This window comes from Lipotes vexillifer, unplaced genomic scaffold (genome assembly GCF_000442215.2).
Source record: "Lipotes vexillifer unplaced genomic scaffold, Lipotes_vexillifer_v1.1 scaffold1, whole genome shotgun sequence".
Lineage (NCBI taxonomy): Eukaryota > Metazoa > Chordata > Mammalia > Artiodactyla > Lipotidae > Lipotes > Lipotes vexillifer.
In genome coordinates this window covers 48,562-65,484 of record NW_006779068.1, presented here as the reverse complement: position 1 = coordinate 65,484, position 16,923 = coordinate 48,562, and positions in this window count along the sequence as shown.

The following is a 16,923-nucleotide window of genomic DNA, read 5'->3' as shown; positions in this document are numbered from 1 at the left end:
TTTCCCATCTTCAGTTTTACAATGAACAAAAAGAATATAAAAATGAGATAAATGCAAAACATTCCATATACCTGCAGCTTCCAAGATTGCTTCTCTCTCCAGAGTCAGGCTTCTGTGTTTGCTTTAAGCTATAGTGAGATCAACTACCTCAGAAGCCCATCAACTTTCTCCTAACGAAAAATAACCAGGCCTCCAATGTGGCAGAGACGTGGCCCCAGTCCTAGTTTCTCCTCCTGATCGAGGCCATGGGCTCTTAACCTGTGGTCCGTGGACACTCATAAGCAAGTTTCAGAGAGTCCACAAACTGGATATAAGAGAAAAGATATTTTATTTTATGTCTTTCTTGGTATTTTGAAAACTGTGAAAGAATAATTGATCAGTTTGAGTTATTTCAGTATAGTAAGTCCCCTACATATGAACGAGTTCCATTCTGAGAGTGCGTTCATAAGTCTTATTTGTTGGTAAGTCCAACAAAGTTAGCCTAGGTACCCAACTTACACAATCGACTATATAGTACTGTATTGTAATAGGTTTATAATTCTTTTTACACAACTACTACATAAAAAACAAACAAGGGCTTCCCTGGTGGTGCAGTGGTTGAGAGTACGCCTGCCGATGCAGGGGACAGGGGTTCGTGCCCTGGTCCGGGAAGATCCCACATGCCATGGAGCGGCTGGGCCCGTGAGCCATGGCCACTGAGCCTGCGCGTCTGGAGCCTGTGCTCCACAACGGGAGAGGCCACAACAGTGAGAGGCCCGCGTACCGCAAACCCCCCCCCCCAAAAAAAATCAAAACAAAACAAAAACAAACAAACAAAAAAAACCCCCCAAAATATAAAGAAAACATTTTTAATCTTATAATACAGTACCTTGAAAAGTACAGTAGTACAGTACAACAGCTGGCATACAGGGGCAGGTAGCGAGTGAACAGGCAAGAATAGTTACTGACTGGAGGAGGGATGGGAGGTGGGAGATGGTAGAGCTGAAGGATCGTCAGCAATAGGAGATGGAGGGCAAGGTGCAAGTTCACTCACGTTAATGGCGCAGGGCCTGGTTCCTTGCTGGATTCAACTCAATTTACCCTCTTGAAAAAAATGATCCAGTGATGTCTGGGTAGTAGCTCTTTTTTTCTCATCATAGATGACACGGTAGCACTGGACTGCATTCTGAACGGCTGCTGTAGCCTTCGTGTACCATCCTATGTTCAGGTCCTGTGCCTCAAAAACTAACAGTGCCTCCTCAAATAAAGAAAATCCCCTTGCCGTTTTCTGTGTCATGAATCTCTTCGGTTCTTCAGTTACTTCTTCTTCTTCTTGTCTCTCTTCATCCTTTCTCTGGGCCACCAATTCCATCAGGTCTTCATTAGTAAGCTCCTCATGTTGCACAGCAAGGAGTTCAATGAAGTCGTCCTCTTGCAGATCTAGCTCCAGCTTCTCACTGAGGGTCTCTAAGTTGCTGAAGACCTCTTTGGACTCCTCATTTACTTTCTCAAATCCATGAAAAATTTGAACAAACTGGGCAAAGATTCTTTCAAACAGGAAGAGAGCCCTTGGCTAGGTTTTTGAGGCATCTTGGGTTCTCTGAATGATAAACTAAGAAAGGCTTCAGCTTCATATCACCAGAAGCATTGCCATGAAACAACAGAGTTACCTTATCTTTTTCTGCTTTATAGCCTGGCATCAACTTTTTCTCCTTACTGATGTAACTTTGGTCTGGCATCCTCTTCCAGTACAGTCCTGTCTCATGCACATTAAAAACCTGCTCAGGTAAATACATGTCTTCATCAATAATTTCTCTAAGTGTTTCAGGAAATTCCCAGGCACCTACCATATCTGTACTCGCTCCTTCACCACTTACTTTTACATTGTGAAGGCTGGCTCTAGCCTTGAACCAATGAAACCAGCCATGGCTGGCATTGAAAGATGCACCCTCTGATTCTTTGCCATGTTCCTTCTTCAAGTCTTCATAAAGCCTTTTAGCTTTCTCTTGAATCAGCATTAAGCTGAGTGAGACTTGATGCTGATGCTGATCCTGCACCCACACACTGAGAAATTTCTCCATTTCCTCCATCACTTTTCCACGCTTCTTCAATATTATTGTTGACATCATCAGCACAGCAGATGTCACATGTTCCATGATCTTGTCCTCATTCTTTAGAATTGTGCCGGTGGTTGAACGGCTCATGTTATAAGAACGAGTGACGTCTACCATCTTTTCGCCTGACTCCACTCTCTCAATTATTTTCACTTTTGTTTCCATCGTTATCACTTGGTGCTTCTTTAGCAGTACAGCTACATCATCACTGCTTTTATGCTTGCTTCTGGACATCCTGGGCTTGAAATAAAGACACTGTACTGCTTTACTCTATACAGTACTGTACAGTAAAGTACACAAAAGCACAACCACTTTAGAGGATGCACTCATGTGACAATGTATGCCAGACACATAAACTAACACTTGATTGGTCATGCTAAGGCACGTTCACATCTTTGAAAGTTTGCAACTTGAAGGTTCATATGTAAGGGACTTACTGTAATTAAAACTCTTGTTTTAATCCAAACAAGAGTACGGTAGCATGGGCTGTAACTACAACCAGGTGAAGATGTGTAGTCATTACCCTCCCCAGGTTTAGACATCAGATGATTTCTTGTTAATAGGAATTAAAGAAAATTCCTTGTAACAGGATTATGAATATTTCTCTTTGCTTACACTGGGTCTAGTTTAGGTGTTGGGAACATAAAAACAAGTGTTTATGTATTCTTTGGCTTTTAAATCAGATGTGTGCTCAAATCCTGGCTCCCTTCTTGCTAGCTGGGTCATTTTGCACAGGTTACTCACTCTCACCGAGCCTCGAATTTCTCAGTGTAAAACGGAATTATAAAGACTGAGTTAAAATTTGTCAACCATTGAGCACAGTATCCCAATAAATAGAAGCCCTCATCAGCTGCGTTGTGAAACATGGTGTGGGTATTTGTACTTCTTGTGTGTAAGATTCTTGCCAATGGAAACTGTGGGGAAACCTGTCATCCTGAAATGCACTGGACACTGGGATCTCTTTAGAGCAAAGAAGCTCTTTTGAGAAAGGCTGGAACTTGATCAGAATTTGAATTTTCTCCAAGACAAAGGCCTATATAAGGTATTCCGTAAGGCTGCTTTTGTACCACCAAGCAAAACCACCCCATATAATTAGGCCTCAGTGAAGCCATATGTCCTAGGAATGGTCAAGTAGGTTTATAGTTTCAAACTGAGGACAGGGTCTCTGTCAAAACATTATCATCACCCAAACTGTTGACATTTCTCCTAATTTGCTGAAGCAGATTATGATGAAATTGGCAGTTAAGCCTTTGACATGCAAGTAAATGAAATCACTGACTTAGCACAGATCTTCCTTGATTTACCATGCGGTTACATCCCAATAGAGCCATTATTAGTTGAAAATACCATAATTTGAAAATGCATTTAAGACACCTAACCCACCAAACGTCGTAGCCTACAATTACATGTGCTCAGAACACTTACATTAGGCTACAATTGGAAAAATCATCTGACACAAAGCCTATTTTATAACGAAGTGTTGAATCTCTCATGTAATTTATGGAATACTGTACTGGAAGTGAAAAGCAGAATGGTTGTCTGGGTACAGAACAGTTGTAGGTGTATCAGTTGTGTACCCTTGTGATCATGTGGCTGGGTTTTGCCCATTATGGCCAATTAGGGACTCACTCATTTTTTGAAACTTGATGTGGGTCCAAAAGGAAAGCATCTTTGGAGGCCTAGCTTTGTGCTCTGACTGTACAGCCCCTACACAGACATCACTGGGTTCAGGGGTCTGTACCACCTTCTGCAGCCCCTCTAGGGCAGAACCAGTCTCGCTGTCTCTGTACCTCAGTCCTTAGGTCATAGTAACGATACTAACAGCTTGCATGTTTTGTCTTATTTCATCCTCATACCCAATTTACAGATGAGGAAATGGAAGCCAGAATGGTTAGGTATATAATTCTGACACAACTTCAACATGTGTCTGATACCAAGCAATTCTCTGACACCAGTTGAATGTCCTATCAGATCCCACAGGTTAAGGGCTCAGTTCTACCATATTGCTCCCTCACCCATTTCAGATGCCAATTGCAAGTCCAGGTTATTATCTATGCTTCTGACCTACTATAAATCGGAGGTTCCCACTACCCGCTCCTTGGGTTTTAATTATTTGCTAGGATGGCTCACAGAACTTGGGAAACATTTTATTTATGAGATTACCAGTTTAATATAAAAGGGTATAACTTAGGAATAGCCAGATGGAAAGATGCATAGTGCAGGGTATGGGGAAATGGTGTAGAGTTTCCATGCCTTCTGCAGTGGTGCATTCTCCCTGAATCTCCATGTTTTCACCAACATGGAGGCCTCTGAACACTGGTGTAGAGTTTCCATGCCTTCTGCAGTGGTGCATTCTCCCTGAATCTCCATGTTTTCACCAACATGGAGGCTCTCTGAACACCAACTTTTTTTTTTTTTTTTTTTTATGTAGGCTTCATTACACAGGGACGATTGATGAAATCATTGGCCATTGGTGATTGAACTCAATCTCTAGCCCCTTTTCCTACCTGGGAGGTTGTGGGGAGTGGGTAGAAGTGAAAATTGCAACTATTCTATCACGTGGTTGGTTCCCCTGGCAACTAGCCCCCATTCTTAGGTTACCTAGGGGCTTTTTGAAAGTCACCTCATTGACAACAAAAGACAGCTTTATCCCTCTCAACACTTAGGAAATTTCAAGGGTTTTAGGAGCTTTGTGTCTGGACCAGGGATGAAGACCAAATATATATATTTCTTATAATAAATCACAATATCACAGGTAACTTGTCCAAAGTCACCTGCTTAGTAAATGGTAAATGCAGCAGAAGGACTGGAGAAGTGTGGTTTTATGCAGATCCTACATAAGCCAAAGCACTATGCTGACTCATAGCAGTGACTGTTAAACTCATCCAAACATTATTCAACATTGACAAATTTATAAAGACATCTGGACTTGAGGAAATAAGTATAAACTTAAAGTCTTAGATTCTTAAATGTTATTTCAGTATAAGGAATAAAAAAAGATGATCTCATGGTTTCTAAAAGTAGTGATAGTTTTTCTTGGCATAGAACAAAATTCTTTCAGATGCTCTCCCTTGGCCTCTCAGATTACATAGTGTCTTCCATCACACAGATGTAATGGTTGTGTTTTAATAATCGAATATTGACTTACTACACACTCTCTCAGAAGAAGAGCATTTTTCTAGATGCAAGGTGAAGGAGCTTTCTTTGAATTGCTGCCATCTGCTGTTGTTATTGAATCGAACTTGGGTCTGCTCACCCATCACAAAGCAAAGCCAACTTACTGACACCAGGTTGTGGTGAAGGAAAGTACATCATTTATTGCAGGGCCCAGCAAGGAGTATGGGCAGCTCATGCTCAAAAGACTTGAACTCCTTGATGGTTTTCAGGGGGAGCATTTTTAAAGGTAACATTTGGAGTGAGGGCTGCAGGATTCATGATTTTCTTCTGATTGGTTTGTGGTGAGGTAACAGGGTGGTGCTTTGGGAATCTCAATCATCAAGCTTCTGGTTCCAACCAGTCTGTGGTCTATGTGTTTGTGGTCACCAGGTAGTCACTATCCTCCATCTGGGGGGCAGGTGGCAGTGAGTGTCTTAGTTCCTGAAGAATAACTCAAAGATATCAGATTGTTATATATATATTCATTGAGGAGGAACTAGGACTCTGTTTTATCACTGAACTTTTGTCATTACTTTCTTTGTTTAATTGTTTTTCCTTTGTTTCTGCATTCTCTCACTTCTCTAATTAGTAACTGCCTGTGCCTGATCTTTGGAACTCAGGGAAGGCCTAGGAGACTAAAGCCTTTTTATACAAACAAGAAACAGGGGACATGGAGGGGCTTTGGTACCTGAGAGTGTTAGGGGAAACACTGACTGAAACTGCTCACCATGGCCAGGCACCAAGGTAACCATTTGCATGAGTTATTTTGTGACAGGAGGTCCTGGTAAGGAACACGAAAAACAAGCCATCACCAACCAGAAGAATTCGGGAAAGATCAAAAGGAGACGCCAGTCCATATGTCCTACCAACCTCCCAGAATCCTCCTCACTGGACTCCATCTTGGCTGAGTGATGTGTACACCACCAGAAAGGACCCTGAGTCAGAATGATTGTCCAGAGACAACCTGGAAACTAATTCTATCACTATAAAGTCTGAGACTGTGAGCCATGTGGCAGAGCAGTCCTCCTGGGTTCCATTACCTTCCTGCTCTCCACGCAGGTGCCCCTTCCCAATAAAGTCTCTTGCTTTGTCAGCATGTGTGTCTCCTCAGACAATTCATTTCTGAGTGTTAGACAGGAGCCCACTTTTGGGATCTGGAAGGGGTCCCCCTTCCTGAAACAGGAGGGTCCCACAGGGTCCTGCTTGGTATTAATCCCCCCTTTTCTTTCATACTCCTTAATCTTCAGGGGAACAGGTGTGAGACAAGAAAGGTAATAAAGTTTTGGATAGAGAGGTTAATCATTCACTCAGCAGAGGAACTCAGTTTCAGGGGCACTTGGTTTCCATGTGAGGGTTTGAACCCCAGCTTGTTATCCTTGAAATAAACTGCTGTCTTTCCAAAAATCCACTACCCCAGGTCACTTAGATGAAGACACAGCTGCTGTTCAGGCAAAGGTTTAATAAAGGGCAGAACTCGAAGTTCTTTATAAAAGTTCTGACAACTGAAATGTGAAAAGAATATTTTGAAGAAAAAAAGACTTAAAAAAGGACATTACATTACTGGATGCTAAAGTCTGTTTTTACAGAAAGACTTGGCCCTGGGTGGTTAGAGAGAACAGGTCCAGCATGATCTGTGACAATGGAGCCAACCATGTCTTCCTTCCCTGAGTTCTGAAGGGCAGGTTCAAACGGTTGTTAATCAGGGAAGGGAGGGGATGCAGAGACAAGGGAGGAACAGTCAAGAAACAACAGCCTTGGGGCAGGGTCCTGGTTCTGCCTCAAGGGATACACATAACAATATCTTTATGCTCTTCTACAGAACTAAAACCCCCACCAAATGGAAGATATTCCAGAGAGAAAGTCACAGTTCAATAACCTCAAGAACCACAGATCACAAGACCACCTGACTCCAGAAGATCTCTAGATTGAAGAAATACAGGCCCTGCATGCACACTGATCCTTATCAGCAATCATGCCCCTTGACTATAAAACTCCTCACAACCACCCCACCCCGCCCAGGTTGGGACACACAGTTTTTGAGGGCACAAGCCCATTCTGTCCCCCTTTGCCTGACAAAGAAATAAAGCAATTCTTTCCTACTTCACCCAAAACTCTGTCTCTGAGACTCGATTTAGCACCAGTGCACAGAGGCTGAGTTTCCAGCATCAGTCATGATGCTGAAGGCAGACTGGTTTGATGGAGATGGAATGAAACTCAAAAGCAAAGGTTGATTTCATTTCATATTTAAAATTTTCACGTGTAAAAAATAGAAAGCATGCATGCAAAACTGAATTTTTATTTTCTATCAAAAAAGTAAAATGGTCATTTCAAAATCAGAGGAATTTATTTAAAAATGGTTTATCAGAAGCAGAATATTTGTCACTTTTTGGGCATCCCAGTATCTGCCCTTAGCCACACCTGGATTTCCTACTGGAAAGTCCCTCTCTACCTACCATGTACAATTTTGTTGAGTTTCAAAGTTTTCTGCTCTCTGCATCAGTCCTCTGATGACTTTGGACAAGCCAGTCATCTCACTAACCTAGGAAGAATGAGGGTACATGACCTGAATCTAAACTCTGCTAATAGGATTCTCTCTACAGAGGACTTTGATGTTAAATGAGACAAAAACAGTGGAATTTTATCATTTATTCCAGTGACGATTCTCAAATCTTACTGTCAAAACCCCATATTAGTTTGCTCAGGCTGCTATAACAAAAATACCACAGACTAGGTGATTTACACAATAGAAATGTATTTTCTCACAGTTCGGGAAGCTAGAAGTCCACGATCAAGGTGTTGACAGGTCTGGTTTTCTCTGAGGTCTCTCTCCCAGGCTTGCAGATGGCTGCCTACTCCTTGGATTCTCACGTGCTCTTTCCTCTGTGAATGCATCCCTGGTGTCTCTGTGTCCTAATCTCTTCTTCTTATAAGGATACTGGTCAAATTGGATTAGACAACCTCCCCCACCCCACCCCAGCCAATGACCTTATTTAACTTAATCACCTTTTTAAAGGCCAAAATACAGTCACATTCTGAGGTAATGGGGATTAGGGCTTCAACATTTGAATTTCAAATTCAGCCCATAACATCTCCCATTTCTTGTTTACTAAAAGCCAGCTTCCTCCACATTCCTTTCAATTTTGTGAGCTCCCCCTACCCTTACTGTATAGTCTTCTTATTTAAGTTAACTAAAGTCACTTTTTGTTTTTTCGCTAATGCACACCCAGTGTCGAGCAGACTGACAGACGTTCCCATGGGATTATGTAAACCCTGACATGGTGGAGCAGTTTGACATAGAAAGGGTCATTCTGTAGGAACTTCTTTTTTGTTTTTTTTATCTAAAGTTTGTTGAATCTTGCAGTCAAAAGGTACAAACTTCGAGTTATAAGATAAATAAGCACTGGGGATGTAATGTGCAACATTAACACTGCTGTATGTTACGTGTGACAGTGTGAAGAGAGTAAGTCCTAAGAGTTCTCATCACAAGGAAAAAGGCTTTTTAAAAATATTTCTTTAATTTTTTTACTTACATGAGATGATGGATGTTCACTAAACATTGTGATAATCACTTTATGTTGTATGTAAGTCAAATCATTGTACTTAATTATCATTAAACTTCTACTGTGCTGTATGTCAATTATTTCTCAGTAAAACTGGAAGAAAAAAACTAACATAATTCACACACGCAAAGCTGTTGAATCAAAATCTTCTCTCAGAGGCAGCTGGTGAGAGAGATGCTGATGAGGCTGGAATGATTAGGATGAGCTAATGAGATGCTGTGATGGGAATTACCGATAAAATTTTATTCTTCAGCATTTGCATTTATGAATTAATTTTGTCATTTATGTGTGTAAATGGTAAAAGCTACCTTTTCAGAAACATCCACTGACATTTTACACCATTCATAATAGACACAACTCTTCCTCTGAGACAATAAGAAGGAGGAAGATGAAAAGAAAGTTTGTGAACTAGAGAGCATCTGAGAGCAGTCACTCCACAGGACCTCATCCTCTCAGCAGAGTGAAGGTGCACCTGTGAACTCTCCTCACAGACTTCACACACCTCACGTACTTTGATTTCATTTAAAGCTCACAACCAAACTGCGGGAGGAATGAAGGTCACCCACAGGTGTGGTGAAGGGAAATGAGGAACAACTTTGCAACAAAAGTTGGGAAATAAGGACATATCTGGAGCCATCAACTAGAGATGAGCAAATCTCCATTGCAGCACAGCTAAGGACAAATAAACCACATGTGAGGGAGCAGCCCATTTGAAAGACATTCACCAGCAAAACTTGTGGTTTTTTAACAGGAGATTAGAGGATTTTTTAGATTAGAGGATTTTTTTTTAGTAGGATGCCCCATTATTATGTTTTTCTCCTGATAGGACTTGAGTTAAGGGTTTTTGGGAGGAAGACCACAAAGGTAAAGTGTCATAGAGAGTACACACTATCAGCAGACGGTTTATGAATACCAATGCTGACCTTGCTCACCTGGCTGAGGTAGTCGTTGTCAGATTTCTCCATTGCAAAGTTACTCTTTTTTTCCCTTGTACAGTTCTCTTTAGAAGGATGTCACTAGGCACAGCCTGCACCTAAGGAAGGGGGAGAGGATTCTTTTCAACGTGGAAGATTAGTAAATTAAGCACAAGGGAAATCAAGGGAGGGAGGTAAGGGGTAACAGATGGAATGATGGGTGCATGTCTAATATGACAAACCGCTGGCTGGAGAAGGGGAGCAAGAAGAAACAGGCTGACAGAATTGAGGACAGACAGCTAATTTAGCAGGAATAAATAACTGAAATTGAGTACAGACTGGCAGTCTGTTGGAGTTGGGGCATTTAAAAATGGTGTTGAGATATAAACAGAAGCCAGGGGGCTTCCCTGGTGGCTCAGTGGTTGAGAGTCCGCCTGCCTATGCAGGGGACACGGGTTCGTGCCCCGGTCCGGGAAGATCCCACATGCCACGGAGCGGCTGGGCCCGTGAGCCATGGTCGCTGAGCCTGCATTCCCGGAGCCTGTGCTCCGCAATGGGAGAGGCCACAACAACAGTGAGAGGCTCGCGTACCACAAAAAAAAAAAAAAAAAAAAAAGACAAAAAAAAAAAAAAAAACAAAAAAACAGAAGCCAGGTGAGGGTCCTTGTTGCTGGAGCAGAAACCCCTGTTCACACAGCATGGTGAGCAATGGCCCCAAAGAGTGTTTATACTTTACTACAAGTATTGGGCTATGAATTAACACTGTTATATTCTACCACATAAAAAGCCTATCAGGACATGAAAGAGTTTTTCACTTCCTTATGAAACAATAGGACTACAGACCACAATTTAATATCCTGGAATATTCTAAAATTGCTTGACTGAACGATGACATTAGGCTTACTGGTTTTATTTTGTTTACAGTTGATTTTACAGCCCAGCTCATCATTTATACAGTTTCCATCTGAATTCATAGATGAGAAACTTTCCTATGAGCCCTCTCTTCATAAATTCACTTTAGAACAAGCCCACGTTAGATTTCATATAATATCATTTGAAAAAACGAAAGTAAGACATCAAATAAGTTATATCTCCCAGAGACCTTCAAGATGGCAGAAGAGCAAGACGCAGAGATCACCTTCCTCCCCACAAATACACCAAAAATACATCTACACGTGGAACAACTCCTACAGGACACCTACTGAACGCTGGCAGAAGACCTCAGACCTCCCAAAAGGCAAGAAACTCCCCACGTACCTAGGTAGGGCAAAAGAAAAAAGAAAAAACTGAGACAAAAGAATAGGGACAGGACCTGCACGAGTGGGTGGGAGCCGTGAAGGAGGAAAGGTTTCCACACACTAGGAAGCCCCTTCATGGGCAGGGACTGCGGGTGGCGGAGTGGGGGGAGCTTCACAGCCACGGAGGTGAGCGCAGCAACAGGGGTGCAGAGGGCAAAACAGAGAGATGCCTGCACAGAGGATCGGTGCCGACCAGCACTCACCAGCCCGAGAGGCTTGTCTGCTCACCCACCGGGATGGGCGGGGGCTGGGAGCTGAGGCTCGGGCTTCGGTCGGAGTGCAGGGAGAGGACTGGGGTTGGTGGAGGGAACACCACCTGCAGGGGGTGAGTGCACCACGGCTAGCCAAGAGGGAGCCCGGGGAAAAGTCTGGACCTGCCGAAGAGGCAAGAGACCTTTTCTTCCCTCTTTGTTTCCTGGTGCGCGAGGAGAGGGGATTAAGAGCGCTGCTTAAAGGAGCTCCAGAGAAGGGGGCGGGCCGAGGCTAAGAGTGCAGACCCCAGAGACGGGCATGAAATGCTAAGGCTGCTGCTGCAGCCACCAAGGAGCCTGTGTGCAAGCACAGGTCACTATCCCCAACTCCCCGCCTGGGAGCCCATGCAGCCCGCCACTGCCAGGGTCCCGTGGTCCAGGGACAACTTCCCTGGGAGAACACACGGCGCGCCTCAGACTGGTACAATGTCACACTGGCCTCTGCCGCCACAGGCTCGCCCCGAATCTGTGCCCCTCCCTCTCCCCGGCCTGAGTGAGCCAGAGTCCCCGAATTAGCGGCTCCTTTAACCCCCGTCATGTCTTGAGTGGGAACAGACGGCCTCAGGCGACATACACGCAGAGGCGGGTCCAAATCCAAAGCTGAACCCCGGGAGCTGTGAGAACAAAGAAGAGAAAGGGAAATCTCTCCCAGCAGCCTCAGGAGCAGCGGATTAAATCTCCACAATGAACATGATGTACCCTGCATCTGTGGAATACCTGAATAGACAACGAATCATCCCAAATTGAGGCAGTGGACTTTGGGAGCAATTATATACATATATATTTTTCCTTTTTCTCTTTTTGTGAGTGTATGTGTATGCTTCTGTATGTGATTTTGTCTCTTTAGCTTTGCTTTTACCATCTGTCCTAGGGACCTGACTTTTTTTAAATTTATTATTATTTTTTTTTTAGTATAGTTTTTAGCACTTGTTATCCTTGGTGGATTTGTTTTTTGGTTTGGTTGCTCTCTTCTTTCTTTTTTATTTTTTTTAATTTTTAATAATTATTTTTTACTTTTTATTTTAATAACTTTCCTCTCTTTCTTTCTACTTCTACTAAGTCTTTCTTTCCACTTTTTCTCCCTTTTATTCTGAGCTGTGTGGATAAAAGGCTCTCGGTGCTGCAGCCAGGACTCAGTGTTGTGCCTCTGAGGTGGGAGAGCCAACTTCAGGACATTGGTCCACAAGAGACCTCCAAGCTCCATGTAATATCAAATGGTGAAAATATCCCAGAGATCTCCATCTCAACACCAGCACCCAGCGTCACTCAACGACCAGCAAGCTACAGTGCTGGACACCCTATGCCAAACAACTAGCAAGACAGGAACACAACACCACCCATTATCAGAGAGGCTGGCTAAAATCATAATAAGGCCACAGACACCCCAAAACACACTACCAGAGGTGGACCTGCCCACCAGAAAGACAAAATCCAGCCTCATCCACCAGACCATAGGCACTAGTCCCCTCCACCAGGAAGCCTACACAACCCACTGAACCAACCTTAGCCACTGGGCACAGACACCAAAAACAACATGAACTACGAACCAGCAGCCTGTAAAAAGGAGACTCCAAACACAGTAAGATAAGCAAAATGAGAAGACAGAAAAACACACAGCAGATGAAGGAGCAAGATAAAAACCCACCAGACCTAACAAATGAAGAGGAAATAGGCAGTCTACCTGAAAAAGAATTCAGAATAATGATAGTAAAGATGATCCAAAATCTTGGAAATAGAATGGACAAAATGCAAGAAACATTTAACAAGGACCTAGAAGAACTAAAGAGGAAACAAGCAATGTTTCAATAAATGAAATTCAAAATACTCTAGATGGGATCAATAGCAGAATAACTGAGGCAGCAGAACGGATAAGTGACCTGGAAGATAAAATAGTGGAAATAACTACTGCAGAGCAAAATAAAGAAAAAAGAATGAAAAGAACAGAGGACAGTCTCAGAGACCTCTGGGACAACATTAAATGCACCAACATTCGAATTATAGGGGTTCCAGATAAGAAGAGAAAAAGAAAGGAACTGAGAAGATATTTGAAGAGATTACAGTTGAAAACTTCCCTAATATGGGAAAGGAAATAATCAAGTCCAGGAAGCACAGAGAGTCCCATACAGGATAAATCCAAGGAGAAATACACCAAGACACATATTAATCAAACTATTAAAAATTAAATACAAAGAAAACATATTAAAAGCAACAAGGGAAAAACAACAACTAACACACAAGGGAATCCCCGTAAGGTTAACAGCTGATCTTTCAGCAGAAACTCTGCAAGCCAGAACGGAGTGGCAGGACATATTTAAAGTGATGAAGGAGAAAAACCTACAACCAAGATTACTCTAACCAGTAAGGATCTCACTCAGATTTGATGGGCAAATTAAAAACTTTACAGACAAGTAAAACCTGAGAGAGTTCAGCATCACCAAACCAGCTTTACAACAACTGCTAAAGGAACTTCTCTAGGCAAGAAACACAAGAGAAGGAAAAAACCTACAATAACAAACCCAAAACAATTTAGAAAATGGGAATAGGAACATATATATCAATAATTACCTTAAATGTAAATGGATTAAATGCTCCCACCAAAAGACACAGACTGGCTGAATGTATACAATAACAAGACCCCTATATATGCTGTCTACAAGAGACCCACTTCAGACCTAGGGACACAGACTGAAAGTGAGGGGATGGAAAAAGATATTCCATGCAAATGGAAACCAAAAGAAAGCTGGAGTAGCAATTCTCATATCAGACAAAATAGACTTTAAAATAAAGACTATTACAAGAGACAAAGAAAAACACTACATAATGATCAAGGGATCGATCCAAGAAGAAAATATAACAATTGTAAATATTTATGCACCCAACATAGGAGCACCTCAATACATAAGGAAAATACTAACAGCCATAAAAGGGGAAATCGACAGTGACACAATCATAGTAGGGGACTTTAACACCCCACTTTCACCAATGGACAGATCATCCAAAGTGAAAATAAATAAGGAAACACAAGCTTTAAATGATACATTAAACAAATGAACTTAATTGATATTTATAGGATATTCCATACAAAAACAACAGAATACACATTCTTCTCAAGTGCTTATGGAACATTCTCCAGGATAGATCATATCTTGGGTGACAAATCAAGACTTGGTAAATTTAAGAAAATTGAAATTGTATCAAGTATATTTTCTGAACACAACGCTATGAGTCTAGATATCAATTACAGGAAAAGATCTGTGAAAAATAGAAACACATGGAGGCTAAACAATACACTACTTAATAATGAAGTGATCACTGAAGAAATCAAAGAGAGGAAATCAAAATATACCTAGAAACAAATGACAATGGAGACACGGTGACCCAAAACCTATGGGATGCAGAAAAAGCTGTTCTAAGAGGGAAGTTTATAGCAATACAATCCTACCTTAAGAAACAGGAAACATCTCGAATAAACAACCTAACTTGCACCTAAAAGCAATTAGAGAAAGAAGAACAAAAAAACCCCAGAGTTAGCAGAAGGAAAGAAATCATAAAAATCAGATCAGAAATAAATGAAAAAGAAATGAAGGAAACAATAGCAAAGATCAATAAAACTAAAAGCTGGTTCTTTGAGAAGATAAACAAAATAGATAAACCATTAGCCAGACTCATCAAGAAAAAAAGGGAGAAGACTCAAATCAATAGAATCAGAAATGAAAAAGGAGAAGTAACAACTGACACTGCAGAAATAAAAAAAATCATGAGGGATTACTACAAGCAACTCTATGCCAATAAAATGGACAATCTGGAAGAAATGGACAAATTCTTAGAAATGCACAAACTGCCAAGACTGAATCAGGAAGAAATAGAAAATATGAACAGACCAATCACAAGCACTGAAATTGAAACTGTGATTAAAAATCTTCCAACAAACAAAAGCCCAGGACCAGATGGCTTCACAGGCGAATTCTATCAAACATTTAGAGAAGAGCTAACACCTATCCTTCTCAAACTCTTCCAAAATATAGCAGAGGGAGGAACACTCCCAAACTCATTCTACGAGGCCACCATCACCTTGAAACCAAAACCAGACAAGGATGTCACAAAGAAAGAAAACTACAGGCCAATATCATTGGTGAACATAGATGCAAAAATCCTCAACAAAATCCTAGCAAACAGAATCCAACAGCACATTAAAAGGATCATACACCATGATCAAGTGGGGTTTATTCCAGGAATGCAAGGATTCTTCAAAATATGCAAATCAATCAACCTGATACACCATATTAACAAATTGAAGGAGAAAAACCATATGATCATCTCAATAGATGCAGAGAAAGCTTTCAACAAAATTCAACACCCATTTATGATAAAAACCCTGCAGAAAGTAGGCATGGAGGGAACTTTCCTCAACATAATAAATGTCATATATGACAAACCCACAGCCAACATCGTCCTCAATCGTGAAAAACTGAAAGCATTTCCACTAAGATCAGGAACAAGACAAGGTTGCTCACTCTCACCACTCTTATTCAACATACTTTTGGAAGTTTTAGCCACAGCAATCAGAGAAGAAAAGGAAATAAGAGGAATCCAAATCGGAAAAGAAGAAGTAAAGCTGTCACTGATGGCAGATGACAGGATACTATACATAGAGAATCCTAAAGATGCTACCAGAAAACTACTAGAGCTAATCAATGAATTTGGTAAAGTAGCAGGATACAAAATTAATGCACAGAAATCTCTGGCATTCCTATACACTAATGATGAAAAATCTGAAAGTGAAATCAAGAAACACTCCCATTTACCACTGCAACAAAAAGAATAAAATACCTAGGAATAAACCTACGTAAGGAGACAAAATACCTGTATGCAGAAAAAATACCTGTATGCAGTCTTTACCAGATAAAGAAGATGTGGCACATATATACAATGGAATATTACTCAGCCATAAAAAGAAATGAAATTGAGTTATTTGTAGTGAGGTGGATAGACCTAGAGTCTGTCATACAGAGTGAAGTAAGTCAGAAAGAGAAAGACAAATACCGTATGCTAACACATATATATGGAACCTAGGGGAAAAAAAATGTCGTGAAGAACCTAGGGGTAAGATGGGAATAAAGACACAGACCTACTAGAGAATGGACTTGAGGATATGAGGAGGGGGAAGGGTAAACTGTGACAAAGTGAGAGAGTGGCATGGACATATATACACTACCAAACCTAAAATAGCTAGTGGGAAGCAGCCGCATAGCACAGGGAGATCAGCTCGGTGCTTTGTGACCACCTAGAGGGATGGGATAGGGAGGGGAGGGAGACTGAAGAGGGAAGGGATATGGGGATATATGTACACATATAGCTGATTCACTTTGTTATACAGCAGAAACTAAAGCAACATTGTAAAGCCATTATACTCCAATAAAGATGTAAAAATTTTAAAAAGTATGTAGCTCATAGGATTAAATGGATTAATTCAAGTAAAGTTCTTAGCACAGTTCCTGGGCCAATAGACGGTAGCAGGAGCCAGATCTTATAGGCCATGATGAGGGCTTAAGATTGTTTGAGAGACAGTTCTAGTGGTAGTATGGAGAATCAAGTAGAAGACAGGCAAGAAGCAGGGATACTAGCTAGAGAGCTTTCGCAAATATTCCGTC